Source organism: Balaenoptera musculus, chromosome 8, assembly GCF_009873245.2.
Source record: "Balaenoptera musculus isolate JJ_BM4_2016_0621 chromosome 8, mBalMus1.pri.v3, whole genome shotgun sequence".
In the NCBI taxonomy this organism is placed as follows: domain Eukaryota; kingdom Metazoa; phylum Chordata; class Mammalia; order Artiodactyla; family Balaenopteridae; genus Balaenoptera; species Balaenoptera musculus.
This window is the reverse complement of record NC_045792.1, coordinates 44,392,953-44,401,989: the sequence shown is the minus strand read 5'-3', so window position 1 is coordinate 44,401,989 and position 9,037 is coordinate 44,392,953. Positions and strand designations below refer to the sequence as shown.

At 39.6% G+C, this 9,037-nt stretch overlaps 1 pseudogene; it reads left to right on the top strand.

Annotated features, from left to right (window-relative positions):
* The first annotated feature begins 767 nt into the window (after positions 1–767).
* LOC118899503 lies at positions 768–5,839 on the top strand (annotated as a pseudogene).
* The last annotated feature ends 3,198 nt before the right edge of the window (positions 5,840–9,037 follow it).

The following is a 9,037-nucleotide window of genomic DNA, read 5'->3' as shown; positions in this document are numbered from 1 at the left end:
GTTCCCCAGAGAAAGTGATCTGTGAGTCGTGTCTGAGAGGGCGAGTGAGAGTTCAATAGGAGACAATTGGGTGACCAGCACTCCAGGTGGAGGGAACAATGTGTACAAGACCATGAAGGCATGAGATAGCGTGACATGATCATAGACAGAGCGAGAGAGGGCCTAGAATGCAGGACATGTTGGGGCCGTGTTGGGAGAGGAGCTGGAAAAGCTGGTAGGGGCTCCATCATCTGGGGGGAAGAAGTGTCTTCCCTCATCTGTGCTCCTGGCACCACTCCCTTCTCCAGCATCTTGCTTCTGAATTCTCCTTTTCTTTGGTATCTTATCTTTCAGCTCACAGAGAGGTGCAAATCTTATCTTTCTTACAAACACACACAAACACACACACACACACACACACACACCAACTTCACCCCACTCTGCTTTAAGCTTGCATCTCATAGTCCTTGTACCTAGTTTCAAGTTCTTGAGAGAGCAGGTTGTCTCACTTTCTTTACTTCTTCACCTCTCATTCTCTCTACCTCATCGCAGTCTGGCTTGAGAAAAAATAAGAAGTGTGCTTGGGCACATCATCCAATCCTAAAGTTGTAAATCTAAAACCTATGAGTCAAATATTTTCCTTCACCCCACTGTGAATTTTAAGGAATGCCATTTTATTTTCTTCCTTATTTATTTGCAGCTACTGTAGGCTCAGTTCCTCTCTGAATGTGTTTTAATTTACTTAAAACAAGTCTATCCTCTTTCCCCTGCATAATTATGTAAAGCCAATGGCTCCTTTAATTCCAAGGCCATGGTGTTCCCCTGTTGATGCAAAGGCTGAAACAGGGATCCATCTTCTGGGGAGGGTGGCTGGGCCGTGGCGGGGCGGCCAGAGCACGGCAGCCCGAGCATCCCCTCCGAGCTTCCTGGAAGGAGCTCGGAAATTCGCAGTGAGTCCCATGACTATCCTCAGAGTGGTCAAGTTTCCAGAAAACAGAAATCGACACATATACAGAGATGTAAGCCCATATGATCACAGTCGTGTTAAACTGCAAAATACTGAAAATGATTTATTAATGCCAGCTTAGTTGACATAGAAGAGGGGCAGAGGAGTTACATCTTAACAGAGTATCCACTTCCTAATACAGGTTGTCATTTCTGGCTCATGGTTTGGCAGCAAAAGACCAAAGCACTTGTCATACTAAACCGAATTGTGGAGAAAGAATCAGTTAAATGTGCACAGTACTGGCCAACAAAAGGCGAAGGAGAGATGCTACTTGAGGAAACGGGACTCAGTGTGAAGTTCCTGTCAGAAGCCATGAAGTCCTATTACACAGTCCATCTGCTGCAGTTAGGAACTACCAGTAGTGGTGAAGCCAGAACAGTATCTCAGAAGCAAGAAGAACTGCAATCCTGCAGGCTGTGGAACAAAAACCACATTCACAAAAAGATAGACAAGATGAAAAGGCAGAGGGCTATGTATAAGATGAAGGAACAAGATAAAACCCCAGAAAAATAACTAAATGAAGTGGAGATAGGCAACCTTCCAGAAAGAGAATTCAGAATAATGATAGTGAAGATGATCCAGGACCTCGGAAAAAGAATGGAGGCAAAGATCGAGAAGATGCAAGAAATGATTAACAAAGACCTAGAAGAATTAAAGAACAAACAAACAGAGATGAACAATATAATAACTGAAATGAAAACTACACTAGAAGGAATCAATAGCAGAATAACTGAGGTAGAAGAATGGATAAGTGACCTGGAAGACAGAATGGTGGAATTCACTGCTGTGGAACAGAATAAAGAAAAAAGAATGAAAAGAAATGAAGACAGCCTAAGAGACCTCTGGGACAACATTAAACACAACAACATTCCCATTATAGGGGTCCCAGAAGGAGAAGAGAGAGAGAAAGGACCCGAGAAAATATTTGAAGAGATTATACTCAAAAACTTCCCAAACATGGGAAAGGAAATAGCCACCCAAGTCCAGGAAGTGCAGAGAGTCCCATACAGGAAAAACTCAAGGAGAAACATGCCGAGACACATAGTAATCAAGTTGGCAAAAATTAAAGACAAAGAAAAATTATTGAAAGCAGCAAGGAAAAAATGACAAATAACATACAAGGGAACTCCCAAGGTTAACAGCTCCCAAGGTTAACAGCTGCTTTCTCAGCAGAAACTCTACAAGCCAGAAGGGAGTGGCATGATATACTTAAAGTGATGAAAGGGAAGAACCTACAACCAAGATTACTCTACCCGGCAAGGATCTCATTCAGATTCGATGGAGAAATCAAAAGCTTTACAGACAAGCAAGAGCTAAGAGAATTAAGCACCACAAAACCAGCTCTACAACAAATGCTAAAGGAACTTCTCTAAGTGGGAAACACAAGAGAAGAAAATGATCTACAGAAACAAACCCAAAACAATTAAGAAAATGGTAACAGGAACATACATATCGATAATTACCTTAAACGTGAATGGATTAAATGCTCCAACCAAAAGACACAGGCTTGCTGAATGGATACAAAAACAAGACCCATATATATGCTGTCTACAAGAGACCCACTTCAGACCTAGGGACATATACAGATGGAAAGTGAGGAGATGGAAAAAGATATTCCATGCAAATGGAAATCAAAAGAAAGCTGGAGTAGCAATACTCATATCAGATAAAATAGACTTTAAAATAAAGAATGTTACAAGAGACAAGGAAGGACATTACATAATGATCAAGGCATCAATCCAAGAAGAAGATATAACAATTATAAATATATATGCACCCAACATAGGAGCACCTCAATACATAAGGCAACTGCTAACAGCTCTAAAAGAGGAAATCGACAGTAACACAAAAATAGTGGGGGACTTTAACACCTCACTTACACCAATGGACAGATCATCCAAAATGAAAATAAATAAGGAAACAGAAGCTTTAAATGACACAATAGACCAGATAGATTTAATTGATATTTATAGGACATTCCATCCAAAAACAGCAGATTACACTTTCTTCTCAAGTGCGCATGAAACATTCTCCAGGATAGATCACATCTTGGGTCACAACTCAAGCTTCAATAAATTTAAGAAAATTGAAATCATATCAAGCATCTTTTCTGACCACACACTATGAGATTAGAAATGAATTACAGGGAAAAAAAAGTGAAAAACACAAACACATGGAGGCTAAAAAATACGTTACTAAATAACCAAGAGATCACTGAAGAAATCAAAGAGGAAATCAAAAAATACCTAGAGACAATGAAAACACAACGATCCAAAACCTATGGGATGCAGCAAAAGCAGTTCTAAGAGGGAAGTTTATAACTATACAAGCCTACTTCAGGAAACAAGAAAAGTCTCAAATAAACAATCTAACCTTACACCTAAAGGAACTAGAGAAAGAAGAACAAACAAAACCCAAAATTAGCAGAAGGAAGGAAATCATAAAGATCAGAGCTGAAATAAATGAAATAGAAACAAAGAAAGCAATAGCAAAGATCAATAAAACTAAAAGCTGGTTCTTTGAGAAGGTAAACAAAATTGATAAACCATTAGCCAGACTCAAGAAAAAGAGGGAGAGGACTCAAATCAATAAAATTAGAAATGAAAAAGGAGAAGTTACAACAGACACTGCAGAAATACAAAGCATCCTAAGAGACTACTACAAGCAACTCTATGCCAATAAAATGGACAACCTGGAAGAAATGGACAAATTCTTAGAAAGTTATAACCTTCCAAGACTGAACCAGGAAGAAATAGAAAATATGAACAGACCAATCACAAATAATGAAATTGAAACTGTGATTAAAAATCTTCCAACAAACAAAAGTCCAGGACCAGATGGCTTCACAGGTGAATTCTATCAAACATTTAGAGAAGAGCTAACACCCATTCTTCTCAAACTCTTCCAAAAAATTGCAGAGGAAGGAACACTCCCAAACTCATTCTATGAGGCCACCATAACCCTGATACCAAAACCAGACAAAGATATTACAAGAAAAGAAAATTACAGACTAATACCACTGATGAATATAGATGTAAAAATCCTCAACAAAATACTAACAGAATCCAACAACACATTAAAATGATCATACACCATGATCAAGTGGGAGTTATCCCAGGGATGCAAGGATTCTTCAATATACACAAATCAATCAATGTGATACACCATATTAACAAATTGAAGAATAAAAACTTCAAAGATTTTGCACAGCAAAGGAAATCATAAACAAGACGAAAAGACAACCCTTAGAATGGGAGAAAATATTTGCAAATGAATCAACGGACAAAGGATTAATCTCCAAAATATATAAACAGCTCATGCAGCTCAATATTAAAAAGACAAACAACCCATTCCAAAAATGGGCAGAAGACCTGAATAGACATTTCTCCAAAGAAGACATACAGATGGCCAAGAAGCACATGAAAAGCTGCTCAGCATCATTAATTATTAGAGAAATGCAAATCAAAACTACAATGAGGTATCACCTCACCCCAGTTAGAATGGGCATCATCAGAAAATCTACAAACAACAAATGCTGGAGAGGGTGTGGAGAAAAGGGAACCCTCTTGCACTGTTGGTGGGAATGTAAATTGATATAGCCACTATGGAGAACAGTATGGAGGTTCCTTCAAAAACTAAAAATAGAATTACCATATGATCCAGCAATCCCACTACTGGGCATATACCCAGAGAAAACCATAATTCAAAAAGACACATGCACCCCAATGTTCAATGCAGCACTGTTTACAATAGCCGGGTCATGGAAGCAACCTAAATGCCCATTGACAGACGAATGGTTAAAGAAGGTGTGGTACATATATACAATGGAATATTACTCAGCCATAAAAAGGAACGAAATTGGGACATTTGTAGAGATGTGGATGGATCTAGAGACTGTCATACAGAGTGAAGTAAGTCAGAAAGAGAAAAACAAATATCGTATATTAACGCACATATGTGGAACCTAGAGAAATGGTACAGATGAACCGGTTTGCAGGGCAGAAATTGAGACACAGACATAGAGAACAAATGTATGGACACCAAGACGGGAAAGCAGCGGGGGGTGGTGGTGATGGTGTGATGAATTGGGAGATTGGGATTGACATGTATACACTGATGTGTACAAAATTGATGACTAATAACAACCTGCTGTATAAAAAAATAAATTAAAAATAAATAAATAAATTACAGAACAGTATCTCACTTTCATTATACTACCTGGTCAGATTTCAGAGTCCCTGAATCACCAGCTTCATTTCTCAATTTGTTATTTAAAGTGCGAGAATCTGGCTCCTTGAATCCTGAACACGGGCCTGCGGTGATCCGCCGTAGTGCCGGCATCGGGCAGTCAGGCACCTTTTCTCTGGTGGACACTTGTCTTGTTCTGATGGAAAAAGGAGAAAATATTAACATTAAACAACTGTTACTGAGTATGAGAAAATGCTGAATGGGGCTGATTCAGACACCAGATCGACTCAGATTTTCATACATGACTATAAGAGAAGGAGCAAAGTTTCTAAAGGGAGATTCAAGTGTACAGAAGCGGTGGAAAGAACTTTCTAACGAAGATGTTATGTCCTGTTTTTGATCAGTCACCATCCAGAATAATGAGTGAAAAATACAATGGCAACAGGATAGGCCTAGAAGAAGAAAAACTGACAGGTGACAGATATACAGGACTGTCCTCTAAAATGCAAGATACTCTGGAGGAGAACAGCGAGAGTGCTCTGCGCAAGTGCCTTCTGGGGGACAGGAAAGGGCACAGCTCAGCAGGTGTAGCAGATGAAGCAGAGGCTGAACGAGACCGAACGAGAAAAGGAAAAGGCGGTTTTATTGGCAACCTATTCTCACTAAGATGGGGTTTTGGTTGGTGCTTTTGTTGGCTGGACACTTTTCTCAGCAACATGCCCTATAAATAATGAATCTTGCCCCGCAAGTTTCGGCACTGGTAGTTGACAGTGTTGTGTGAATCACGGGGGTTTTCGTCTGTTAGCAAATTCCTCAGACCCCAGAAGGTGCAGTTGACTAGACACCCACAGAGAAGTGGGGTGTCCAGTCCCGCCAGCACCCCAGGGTGCTGCTCACACTGTACCCACTCCCTCAAATCAAGACTTGAAAACTTCTTAAGAACTGGTACATTTTCAGCTGTATTCATACATGTTAAGTGTAATATTTCACCTGACCAGACTGAGAAGTCCTTTATCAGAAGGATTTGTTTTTGGAGGCCATCTGGATTTTAACCTGCACTTGATATAAGCAATAAATATTGTGGTTTTATCGACATTATTACTGAAAAGAAAATGACCTTTAAGTAATGCGTGTAATGTATAATGTACTGTTGATGTGGGCATCAACAGTGTATATTCTTAACCATTTCAGGGCAAATATATTTTATTAGTACCTATTTAATCTTACTTTTGTAGTTAAATGTACTTTTTAAAAGCTCAATTTGAAAAAAATCTGTTACCATAAAAAAATAATAAACTGTATGTTGATTCAAAAAAAAAAAAAGAGGTAATCCATCTTCCTTTATCCTCTCTCAGAGAAGAAGTGTGCTGTGATGGTCACTCAGAAGAAAACAGAATCTGGGCAGCCATGTTTAGCCTGTTTACGAGTGGAAAAGGAAAATTGCTCTGTAGAGAGATGTGCAGAGGGAAGAGGGGATGGCCCCAAAGAGAAGGGTCTCAATGATGGGTGGGTCTGTGGCCTGGTTTGGAGGGTGTGGGTTCAGTTCCTGGTACCAAGTCTTCCGGGGACTTGTCAGCACTTCCTGCCTGTGAATTCATGTTGATATTTCTCTTCATCCAAAAAACTCACCTTTTGCTTAACATTGCTCAGGGAAGTTCTGTTTCTTAAAACCAAAACCTTTGAAAGGGACTGATGGAATCCAATTCACATTCAGGTCTCTCTGATCTTCATATTTGTGGTTTCTTCATGTCCAGTGGTTTGCCCAAGAGAGCACAGATTCAAGTGCTGCACTGAATTAAAGCAGAGTCTGACATACTTTCCATTTTGTCCCTCTGGGATCCTGGCCTAGAACTGAATATCATAACTTGGGACAGGCTTTTAATGTGCCTGGCGCTCTTTTTTCATCATAAATGGTTGGCTGTTACTGCCCTACAGAACTGTTAATGATGTCAGGGGTTTTGGATATTTCCGTGGAAGTCACAATTTCATAGATCATGGATATTCATTCATTCAAGATTAATCTAATGTTTTTATTTGACAGAACTGTGTTTTGCATTGGGGATGCAGAGAAAAATGAAATACAATCCCTAACCCAAAGGACTCTCAGACTTTTAGAGGATAGATAAAAGTTAAAAAAAATGCTCTTCTTACTGGTGATGAAACTGAACTGAGGTCTAGAATAGAAGATGTGATTTAATCAAAGACTTAATGATAATCTCTTTGTTCTTTCCATGCTGAATATATATCCTGTTTGGATGCTAAATTATTCTAAATCTTTTGGCCCAATTGGAATGGTAGTGGTGGAAAATTAGTGGCTTGCATTATTGACTTCAAAGAGAATGTGGATCCGGCATTCTTGGAAATTATGTAAGTATTAAGATTGCCAGGCATTAAGCCTACTTTTGGAAATAAACAATTGAGTTTTACAGGGTCATTCTACTTAGTGAAAAGGAAATAAATAGATGCAAAATACTTTGAAAATTGCCTAATCAGTTGATTTCTGGTAACAGTGAAATGCAATAACTAGGTCAACAAAAACATGGTATCAATTTTTGGGAGGCCACCTGAGGCTATTGTACTTGTTATCCTGAACTCATTGATTTTTGTAAAGTCTAGGCAAATATATTGCAAAATGGAAGCAAACTGTCAGCTGAAAGGGGGTGAGACACCAGAGGGATGACTTGAAAGTCCTGATACTAGCTAGGCTGGATAGTAGATGGCCAGGGGTAAAAGACAGACAGGAAGAAGGCATTTTGAAAGTATATGAGCTTTGTTGTTGGATGACATGATGAAACCGGTGGCAGGGCTACCTATGCCTTAGGTATTGGAAGGGCTGTCTTGAGGAGCTCAACCTAGGTAGAGAAATGAACTTGGCCTTGAGAGGAGGCAAGGTCAAGGTGGAAAGAGTAGCTGATTGTGTCAAACTGAAGGAGGCAATGAGCAGGTGTGCACTGTGTAGGAAAAGGAGCAATAAAGTTAGTGATGTCAAGAGCTACTCATGGAATTATTCAGGGCTGAGTCTGGGGATAGAGTATGCATCAGGTAGGTTGGCCTTAAAGAGTCTCCCTGGGGGACTTCCCTGGTGGTCCAGTGGGTAGGACTCTGCGCTCCCAATGCAGGGGGCCTGGGTTCGATCCCTGGTCGGGGAACTAGATCCCGCATGTATGCCGCAACTAAGAGTCTGCATGCCACAACGAAGATCCCTCATGCCACAACTAAGACCCGGTGCAGCCAAAATAAATAAATAAATAAATAAAAGTTAAAAGAAAAAAAGAAGTCTCCCTGGGCTGACACCAGGCAAGAAGCCAAAGATGCAGTACTTGAGAAGGTTCTCTTTTTGAATGTATCCTAGAAGTACAGGAATTCCATTTTGTCTATATCATTTACATAGAGTTGACCCAGGATTTCTCTGAATTGTACAGGGCTGAAGTTAAAGAATTTGAAGTGGGCTAAAATCCTGAAACATAACAAGATTTTAACCACTATATCTGGAGACCCCGTTTTTTTTTTTTTCCTCCTCAGCCATTGGACTCTCTGTTCTACATGGGCTGCTTCACTTAATTTGACAGTAATTCTATACTGATTGGATTTTTTCAAGATATAAGAAATATGGATATATTGTTTGCTGGTTAATGGGAGTTTAAATGATTAAAAAATTTGATATGAAAACTTTCAAACTGACCCTACACCTAGAAAGACTTATACAATGAAAACCTTGTACCTATAATAATTCCTACAGTAATGAACTCACAGAGTTTTTAGCTTACTCAGGGCTTTTACTTATTCATGAGTCATGCTACCACATGGCTTCTGCCCTTTGTCTTCTCTTTGCCTCTCTCTGCTTCTGCTGGTCCTACTCTCTGC